The 8860-nt window shown below is 37.4% G+C and overlaps 2 non-coding genes across 2 annotated transcripts; both read left to right on the top strand.

The window, feature by feature from the left end:
- Positions 1-3730: 3730 nt before the first annotated feature.
- On the top strand, positions 3731-3804 carry trnan-guu (transfer RNA asparagine (anticodon GUU)). Its single transcript has one exon. It is a non-coding gene; the product is annotated as a tRNA-Asn (tRNA).
- A 222-nt stretch (positions 3805-4026) lies between these two features.
- Positions 4027-4100, top strand: trnat-agu (transfer RNA threonine (anticodon AGU)). Its single transcript has one exon. It is a non-coding gene; the product is annotated as a tRNA-Thr (tRNA).
- The last annotated feature ends 4760 nt before the right edge of the window (positions 4101-8860 follow it).

The following is an 8860-nucleotide window of genomic DNA, read 5'->3' as shown; positions in this document are numbered from 1 at the left end:
ATGTTTTCCCTCTATAGGCGAAGGGGAAATATGCACCGGTGATTGTATCGTGTAATTTGAAGGTATAGGGACCAAATCCCTCCGCTTATATAAACACAACACAGAGGGTGTTTACCATGAACCGCTGATAGATAAGACGGAGTCGAGAGAAACAACTGCTGTTTATTCTATATTCCCTACAGAGACTGAGTTAATGGGAGTGTTTTCACTGTGTACGTGTTTGTGTTCTGAAGTATTTGTGTATGTCTGTGTATTGTGAATATGTGCTTCTGTCCTGGTTCACTTTAACAAGTTCCAGTCAGGGTTGGAGGATTACTTTACAAATGTAATCTGATACAGGCACTAATTACCTGCTACAAAATGTAGTCAACGATGTAATCCAAGTATCACAACATTAAAGAAATATTAACTAAATTACTTTGCCTTACTTTTGGATTACCTCAATATAAAATGTGATGATATTGTTTAGCTTCATAGGGCTGAAAGTAATGATTGTTTTCATCATTCATTAATTGGTTGATTATTTTCTCAACTGATTAGATGTTTCGTCCATGAAATGTCAGAAAATGGTGAAAAATGTTGATGAAAGTCCAAGAGAGGATTAAAGAAACCAGAAAATATACAAATTTAATAAGCTGAAATCAGAGAATTTGGAAAAATGACTCAAAGAATTAATCAATTAATTAATCCTCTCACAATCTTGTCAATTGAAAAATAGGTCCTATTTTTCAAGTCTGATTGATTATTTTCATCATTGATTAATTTGTTGACCATTTTTTCACATTAATCGATTAGTTGAAAAGTAAATGTTAAAAAAAAATGTTTCCTAAAACCGAAGCTGATGATTTCAAATGTCTTGTTTTGTTCAGTTTACTGTCAGAGCAGAGTAAAAAAAAAAAAAAAAAAAACTAAACAAAACAGAAAATATTCACATTTGAGAAGCTGAAATCAGAGAATTTTGACATGTTTTCTTAAAAAAATGAATGATCAACTGATTATTAAAGTAGATGTAGATTCATTTAATAGTTAGTTAATAACAGATGAATCGTTGCAGTTGTGTTTTATGTTAGTTGTTTGGTTTATTAGTTTGTCCAGCTGTTCCTTCTTTTGTTGTGTGCAATTTATTTATTTATTTATTGATTTAAAGACATGATATGGTGAAATTTCCACCCAGTGAAGCATTTTGTCACTAGAGGCCATGATAAAATTGATCAATCCTGTTCCGTGTAATCTGTTCCTCCTTAAACCTGCTTCCAGTTTGTGTTTGTATTTGTGCACGGCAGAGAAAGACAAGGAGGTAGTGGCCTCGCAAGTGGAATCCTGGTTTAATTAGTAACAAGCAGCTTCATATGATGAATGCGTTCTGAGCACCTTATTAGGTTTCTTGCTTTTAGTGGTTTTGGCCTGATCCAACACCCCACAAATGAATTTTGGCCGACACCCACTGATAACACTTTAAACCCAAGCAGATGCCTACTTAGTCATGCCAGCCTTGCCAATTGGCAAGTGTCTGGCCAAAGTGGCAAAACAAAGCAGGGGAACTGTCATGTATATGAAGCACCTCCGTTTAAAAGTGTAGCCTTCACCCTTTATTGTAAGTCAGCATACTGTAGAGTGGACTTTTTCTTTCATCGCAGCGCTTCACTAGACCTCCTTAATGTCACGTTATAAGAATAAGGAGAAGACAGCACTGACTCAGAATCTGTTTTGCAAAGGCGTCATTGACCCTGGGACTTCCCTAACGTCTCTTGACATTGGTTGATGTCAAGAGTCCATCACGACGGTGTCAAGAGGCCTTCGTGAATGAAATGACCTGAATTTTTTTGCCACTTCCAACAATGCAGAATGACAGGTCAAGATGTACTTGCGTTCAAAGATTAAAAATAAATCTGTTATATATTTACTTTAATAAATCATAAAGTGACCACAATATGTCACCAGATGTCAAGGAAACATGTTAACATGAAATATTCAGTACTCTGACAACAAATGTCCAGCTGTAGTGTCCCCCTTTGAAATTTCTATTCTGGGCAAAAACAAGTTTTTGTTTGTCTGTTTCACTTTCATTAGAGTTCGAATGAGTACTGAAAGTTTGCCAAATGTGTAACTGTCTCTGACTCATAAGAAACCATCAATAAACTTGTATTAGATGTAGATGTTTGTAACGGGTAATTGATTGATATGTTAATGGATTCTGGCAGGCATTGAGACAGGCAGCCACGTAACTCAAAGTCCTGAGTGTGTATTTTCAGAGCAGTGGGATTTTGTTTTTTCGGGATAATGGATCTAACCATACACTGACAGACAACTGACAGTTATAAACAGCAGATCACCTTATAGTGGGTGACTCGTCAAGGGTTGTTATTGTCAATTAAATATGATTTTAACCTATTTAATATACAGTCTATGGCTCCAACTTGCTATTTGAACGGTTGCTCATTTTTGCATGTTAAATTGCTATACATTGCTCCTTTAAATTTAAATTTTAATCAACATCCTTGTTTGAGTTTAGTTTTTGATTTCTGCTCATTTTTGTTTTATTTCAGGTAATGAAGATGTGTTTTTTTAACCAATAGTTTACTATTGGCTGAAGTGGATTGGTAAAGCAGAGGACTTTCAGACAAGAGACTGACTTTTGGTTTCCAAAAGGACCCAAGTCACTGTGTTTTTCGAAACCTAACCACATTTTGGTGCCTAAACCTCATCATATTGTGGCTATTCTTTGAAATGTTCCTCAGTGTGCTTTATTTTGAAAGTCTATATGCTATATATTTTCTTGCTGATGTGTTTGGGGACTGAAAACGTGTACTTTTCACACCTTAGCAGCTAAAAAGCTTTCTGACCTCCAGGGGATCGATGTCTTCCCTTGCTGTTTTGATGCAGATGTCCAGTCTTTATTCACTTAAAAAGTACTTCAATATTAATGCTAATCACTCTTGTAAATGAGGATTGCCTCCTTTTATCCATAATCACGTATTCAAGACAAACATATAGGACACTTGTGCATCACATGCCCACTGAGAGCCCTATAGGTTAATTCCTACTTCCCTCCCTCTTCACATAAATCCTTTATATCCTCCCTTCTCTGCTTTTTCCATCTTCCTACCCATCACTGCAGTAAAACCAGGAGAATAGAGCTGTATTTAAAATATTCGCCCAGATTTATGAGGTCAAAGCCCATTTGCAGTCCCCTTCCATTCTTCTGCGCCTCACTGTTCAACTGTTCACCAACGGCTAATAAAACAGGCCGTATTATCCTGTATTACCTGTTGGGGTCAGATTAGAGTCATGAGTTCAAATTCAGCCTCGATCCATTTAAAGTTCTTCTATTACCTCACTTACTGGGAGGACAGGAGATCCTGGGTTCAAACCCCAGCAGTGCCTTGTTTAACTTTTTTTACTGCATTAGGCCAGTTCTCCAGGATTAAACCAGTTTATTGTCACACAGTTAACGCAGCCTCAAACAAAATGCACAGATTAAGAATGCAGCTAGCCATGTGTAAGATGTTCCTAAGTCTTGATGCCAACAGATGTCAAGAAACTGATGTGATGGATAGTAAATGGATGATCTGTGAAGATGTTAAAGAGTCACAATGGATTTTAAACACAGGAGAGACCCTACCATAAAATAAACATTTCTCTTGGATTGTACAGTCAGATGCCAGCTGATCTCGGAGTAGCTCCACTTTCTGAAAGACAACAAAAAAGTAAATATGCAGTGCTGTTTCATGTCTCTGTGGCGCAATAGGCCAGCGCGCTCGGTTGTTAACCGAGAGGTTGGTGGTTCAAGCCCACCCAGGGACGATTAATGGAGACTTCTGATGAAAACTTTCTATCGTCTTGTCTGTCCACCTTCCCATACAGTTTCACCAAACTGCCACAGCTCATCCTACTTTCCTTGAAGGTGCCTCAAAAACAAGTCTGCCTGTTTTTCTTACATTATTTTTGATTTTGCTTAAGACAGAATGTGCCGGTTTGATTTCTTTCAATGTACATATGGATATCTTTGGCAGTGGCCAAAACATCGGCGCCATGGCTTAGTTGGTCAAAGCGCCTGTCTAGTAAACAGGAGATCCTGGGTTCAAATCCCAGTGGTGCCTTCCTATCTTTTCTTATCGCTTTAAAACAGTTCTTCAGGAATAAAACCAGTAGTACACTGCTGCATCATGTACCATGGACTAGCAATATTGATTAGGTCAGATTTGATTCTTGTCAAAATCTGTGTTTCCCAAAAAAAAAAAAAAAAAAAAAAAATCAAAAATCTGAAATCAAATCAGAAATCTGCTGGTTTCTATTATAGGACATGGCTTTTCTGCATCATGAAATAATGTGACCAGATATAAGAAATAAAAACATTCCCAGTTCAACAGTCTATAATAAAAAAAGAGGAACACTTCCAGTTTCATGTATTTTGAACACTGTAACTGCCACACTGTAATAAACTATTATGCACGATGAGTGATAAAATAGGGTACAAACTACATAACTTCATGTAAACCATGAAAGAAAATCATAGTTTATAGTACCATGGAGAGTGAATCTATGGTAACACACAAAAATAGTCAAAGTACTATGGTTCAGTGCAGTGTATTATATATATGTACAAGACAGTTACACACTACAATAGACATTGTAACTGAGACAAAACAATTATACACACTAACTCAAATGTTTTCCATTATTCTCACCTTGAGGAACTCTTGCAGGCCAGCAAATTCAAGCATCCCTATTAATGACACTGGGCATTTTTCCTGCAGTATGGCTCTTCTGTACCTCTTCATGCTGAGTTTACCTTTTTACAGTAAACAGAGACAATGGAAATATTTCAGTTATGTGTGTGTTTTCCCAATGCTTGCAAGCAGTTCACAGCCATAGTCAAGAACGGTTGGGATACTGTAAGAAAGCCCCCTTTAGACATTGCTCCATTTTACTCCGGCTGTCTCAGAAGTCCTCTGATCAAATCTAGGATGAAGCTGTCATCACGTCTTGTAGTCAGTTTTTCCTCAACATTTCTCAGAATTGTAACTGACTCGACGGCAGAGTGACAGTCCTTCGTACATTTTTGCTTTAATTTACGGTCACACTACTTTGTTCTGCTCTGTGTGCGTGGAGGGAATAAGCAGAGGAGACACAGGTGAAATAAATATCTGGTAATTCATTTAATAATTGATTAATAATCAATAAGACAAACACAAGAGGATAGGCTTTAATCCATCTAGACTCTCATTTTTGGCTCTACAAGACAGACAGATGGTAAAGTAAATGCAAAAGTACACTTAATTCAGGACCATGCAATATTATAGCACTTGTGGCAAAATGTTGTGTAATATTAGAATTAATTGGGTTGACTTACAGCTCCCAAACCTCCACGCTCCCAAAGCCCAATAGTTCATTTACATAGCCTTAAAGCCTTTTTTTTTGTCTTAACAAAAGTACTTATTTTTGAACAATTACACAACAGTTTGTAATGCACTTGTTTTTACTTTCAGTAGAAGAAAAAGTACATTAATGTAATGTGGCACTGTGTGTAATAAATGGTGATAATTTACTTACTGAATATCAGTACTATCTTTCTTTGCTTGAGGCTGTATCCCCCCTTCTTCACATTCTCATTGAATACTGAGTCTGCAACAACAATGCATACTGTACTTGGAAGTTATGTAACAGATGTGTCTTTTATTACTGCAGTATTTAGTACAAATAAATAAAGAACCTAATCAATAATTTCTATTCTGCTTCAACATGCAAGATCATATCATCTGATCTCACAGATCAAAACTCTGGCCATGTCAGTATGGCCATGTGTGTAGAATCTGGCACACATGCAATAAGTTAGCAAAATGGTCCGGACAGATTAATCACCTGACTCAGTTCATTAACTTATTTAATTTCTTTGATCAAGATGACTGACTCTACATTATCACTTGTATAATAACATCTGCATGACATGTAAAGCATCCCAAGAACAGGAACAGAAACGCTTTCATTTTTATCAGTGCAGCTGTCTGACCAGAACCTTTTGTCTTGCGTCCCAGCTGAAGTGTTTACTTAGACTTCAAGCATACTTTTTTGATAGACTGATACCAAGTAAAAAAGTACGGAAAAACTGAAAGAAAACATGCTCTGATCGCCAATACCTGCCTGCTCTTGTTGTTACCTGTAGCTGGTGTTAGCTTGGAGCTAGCCACCTAATTAGCTGACTCAGCCCTGGAGTACCAACCATAGTATGACGCAGGCTAATGTTAAAACATAAAGCTAAACAGTTTATTTAAGTCTGATAATGTCAAGTTGGACATATTTGGATGTAGCTGGACAAGGACATACAGTACAAGTTATGCTGTCTTGGTTAATGTCAAGTGTTCATAACAAAGACATCCCAAACAATGTCATCTTTAAATTAAAAATTACATAACTGACCAAATTACACCTAACGACAAGTCATAAACATCAATAAAGACTCAAGGTCATGACATGATTATGACAGTGTAATGGCAGTCTTATGCGCACCCCTTCAAGTAAAGCTTTGCCAAACATTTCTTAGCAAAAGTTTGCATTTTTGCAAAGTGTTTATACGAATGATTATAATGACACCAGAGTTATGTATTTGGTCAAACATCCAGATGGATCTTAATGAGTAGGAATAGGAAGTCTGTTGGAGCCACACTGTGATTTATCCTCATGAGACGCTCTTTCATAAAAATGTTATGTACCACAGCTTTTAATTTGTCGTTTTTGTCTTTGGCCACCGTCCCCGCCTTCCCATGCTGTCCAACAAGCAAAACAAGCTAATTTAAATAGAAAGAGCCAGCACATGCAGCTCAGCAAGCAAGCTCACATTGCTGAGGTAAGCAGGATAAACCGCTGTCATTATTACTTGCTGCATTTCACTTATTCTTTGTGAAGGAGCAAATAGAGTAACAGTGCATAATAAGGCAGGTAGGGAGTTCAGAAGGACTCCTTCTGGCATCAGGTAGTTAGGTCTGTTTTTTTGGCTAATTGCCAAACGTCAAGCCAAGGTGCACAGTGTGAGCAAGAGCCAAGCTTCTGAGGGGACAGGTGAGTGGAGAAATCTCAGGAGGGAGCGCAGGAGTGGCTGCATCATAGGTTGTTTACTCCATTTCAGTCACTGATATGAAGCACACAGAAGTTAATTATAGCTATGTTTGTGCCAACACATGGGCTAATTTAGACCTCTTCAAGCACATAATAAAAAAAAGCTAAAAATAAGATGAAGAAAATGACAAAAATATCCATGGGTGACAGAGAGTTACATGAGCAAAGAGGGGAAGGAGAAATAATGTTATACAAAGTGGAAACACTCAACACACATTTGTTCATGCACTCTCTCTTACTGGTACCAGGGCACTCGTGTTTGTTTAAAGGTTGATACACTGTAACTTAATGCAAAGTCACAGAGTCAAGACGAAAGACTGTAATAGATTATTGCGTTTTGACCCCAACTCAAATTCAAATTCAAGATTTAAAAAAGTTTTATGAACTACTTCTTTTGTTGAGATAATTTACTTTTACTTTTGAGTTAAAAAAAAAAATAAAGTCACAGTAAATGTGAAAATTTTAATATTTTCAATTAAAGCTATTCAATTTTCAGGCACTAAAAAAAAAGACAAAACAGGTTTGCAGCTCTCTGTGACTAAAATTTGGAAATTCTTTTTTTTAGTTTCTAAAAGTCAAAGATTCAAGTTTATCAAAGGAAGAAAAGTAAATTATCTTAACTAAAGATTAGAAGTCAGCAAAATGTTTTAAAGTTTATTTTAAGTTTATGTGAGGTTGGACAGTATCTGTTGAGCTAAATGCTAACTTGCTAGCCAGTTTTTTATCTGCACCGATTTTAGCTTTTTATGCACCAATTTCAAAGTCCAGTGCTACTCTGACCATGATTGTAGAGGGAAAACAGGGTCAATGAGAGTTGCATCAGTTAGATTAAGGATTCAAACATCTGCCCTTGTACCTGCTCCAAGTTGGACGGTCCACCAGAATTAACAGAAAATACTCTATGTCAAACTGTACAGTTTGTCCCTTAAACTCAGTCCCACTGAGAGGACTGATCCACTCGTGGTCTGTCTGCCATTTAGATCTGTAATTGGTCAGCTTCTCTTTTTTTACAGGTGGACTTGAGCTAAAGACACCCCCCCCACCACCACGCCCGGTCTGAGTCTCTGTAACCACGGTGACAATGACAACCTAACTTGCTTGTCATTCTGATTTAATACTTCTCCACTATGTCTCATGAAAGTGGTTTTATTAGCCTTGCAGACAGCTTACAGCCTCACAGGGCTGCTAGTGTGACTATAGAATTTTAGTTTTACTGTAACAGCGACAAGCAAAATATAAAAATAAATCATCACAAACTCATCAGATTGGACATTTCTGTTAAATATATCTTGTGACACAGTCATACTGGAACTTTTTTGCCTCACCTTCATCATCGATGATAGGGGAAGCAACTAGTAAGTGTGGAATTGTAGTGAAATAAGGGTAAACATGAATACATGACTCATTTTCATTTAACTTAGTTTCGCTCCATGTTTTTCTCCTCATAATCTCCAGTGTTTCTCCAGCCCCGCCTGCAGTGTCTCCATGGGGGGCCCGCCCCGCTGTAATGTATTATATTGGCCAAGTCATATCTCACAGCCATCATGTAGACATAAAATTGGTGAATGCAGGTTTCAGAGCAAGTTACACCATCATCACTTATTTTGTGCTCGCTTTTCCCAGAAATGCAAGCACATAATAATCTTGCGTCAGTGAATGAGAGTTGGCCTAGAAAGTTAACAGACTGGTGCGGAGGCAACATCATTTTTCAGTGCAGCCTTTTCTCTGATTGCTGTTTGCTCTGTCG

The sequence above is a fragment of the Lutjanus erythropterus genome, chromosome 5, assembly GCF_056507025.1.
Source record: "Lutjanus erythropterus isolate fLutEry1 chromosome 5, fLutEry1.hap2, whole genome shotgun sequence".
NCBI classification, from domain to species: domain Eukaryota; kingdom Metazoa; phylum Chordata; class Actinopteri; order Lutjaniformes; family Lutjanidae; genus Lutjanus; species Lutjanus erythropterus.
The sequence above is the reverse complement of the archived record's forward strand: the minus strand, read 5'-3'. Positions and strand labels throughout refer to the sequence as shown.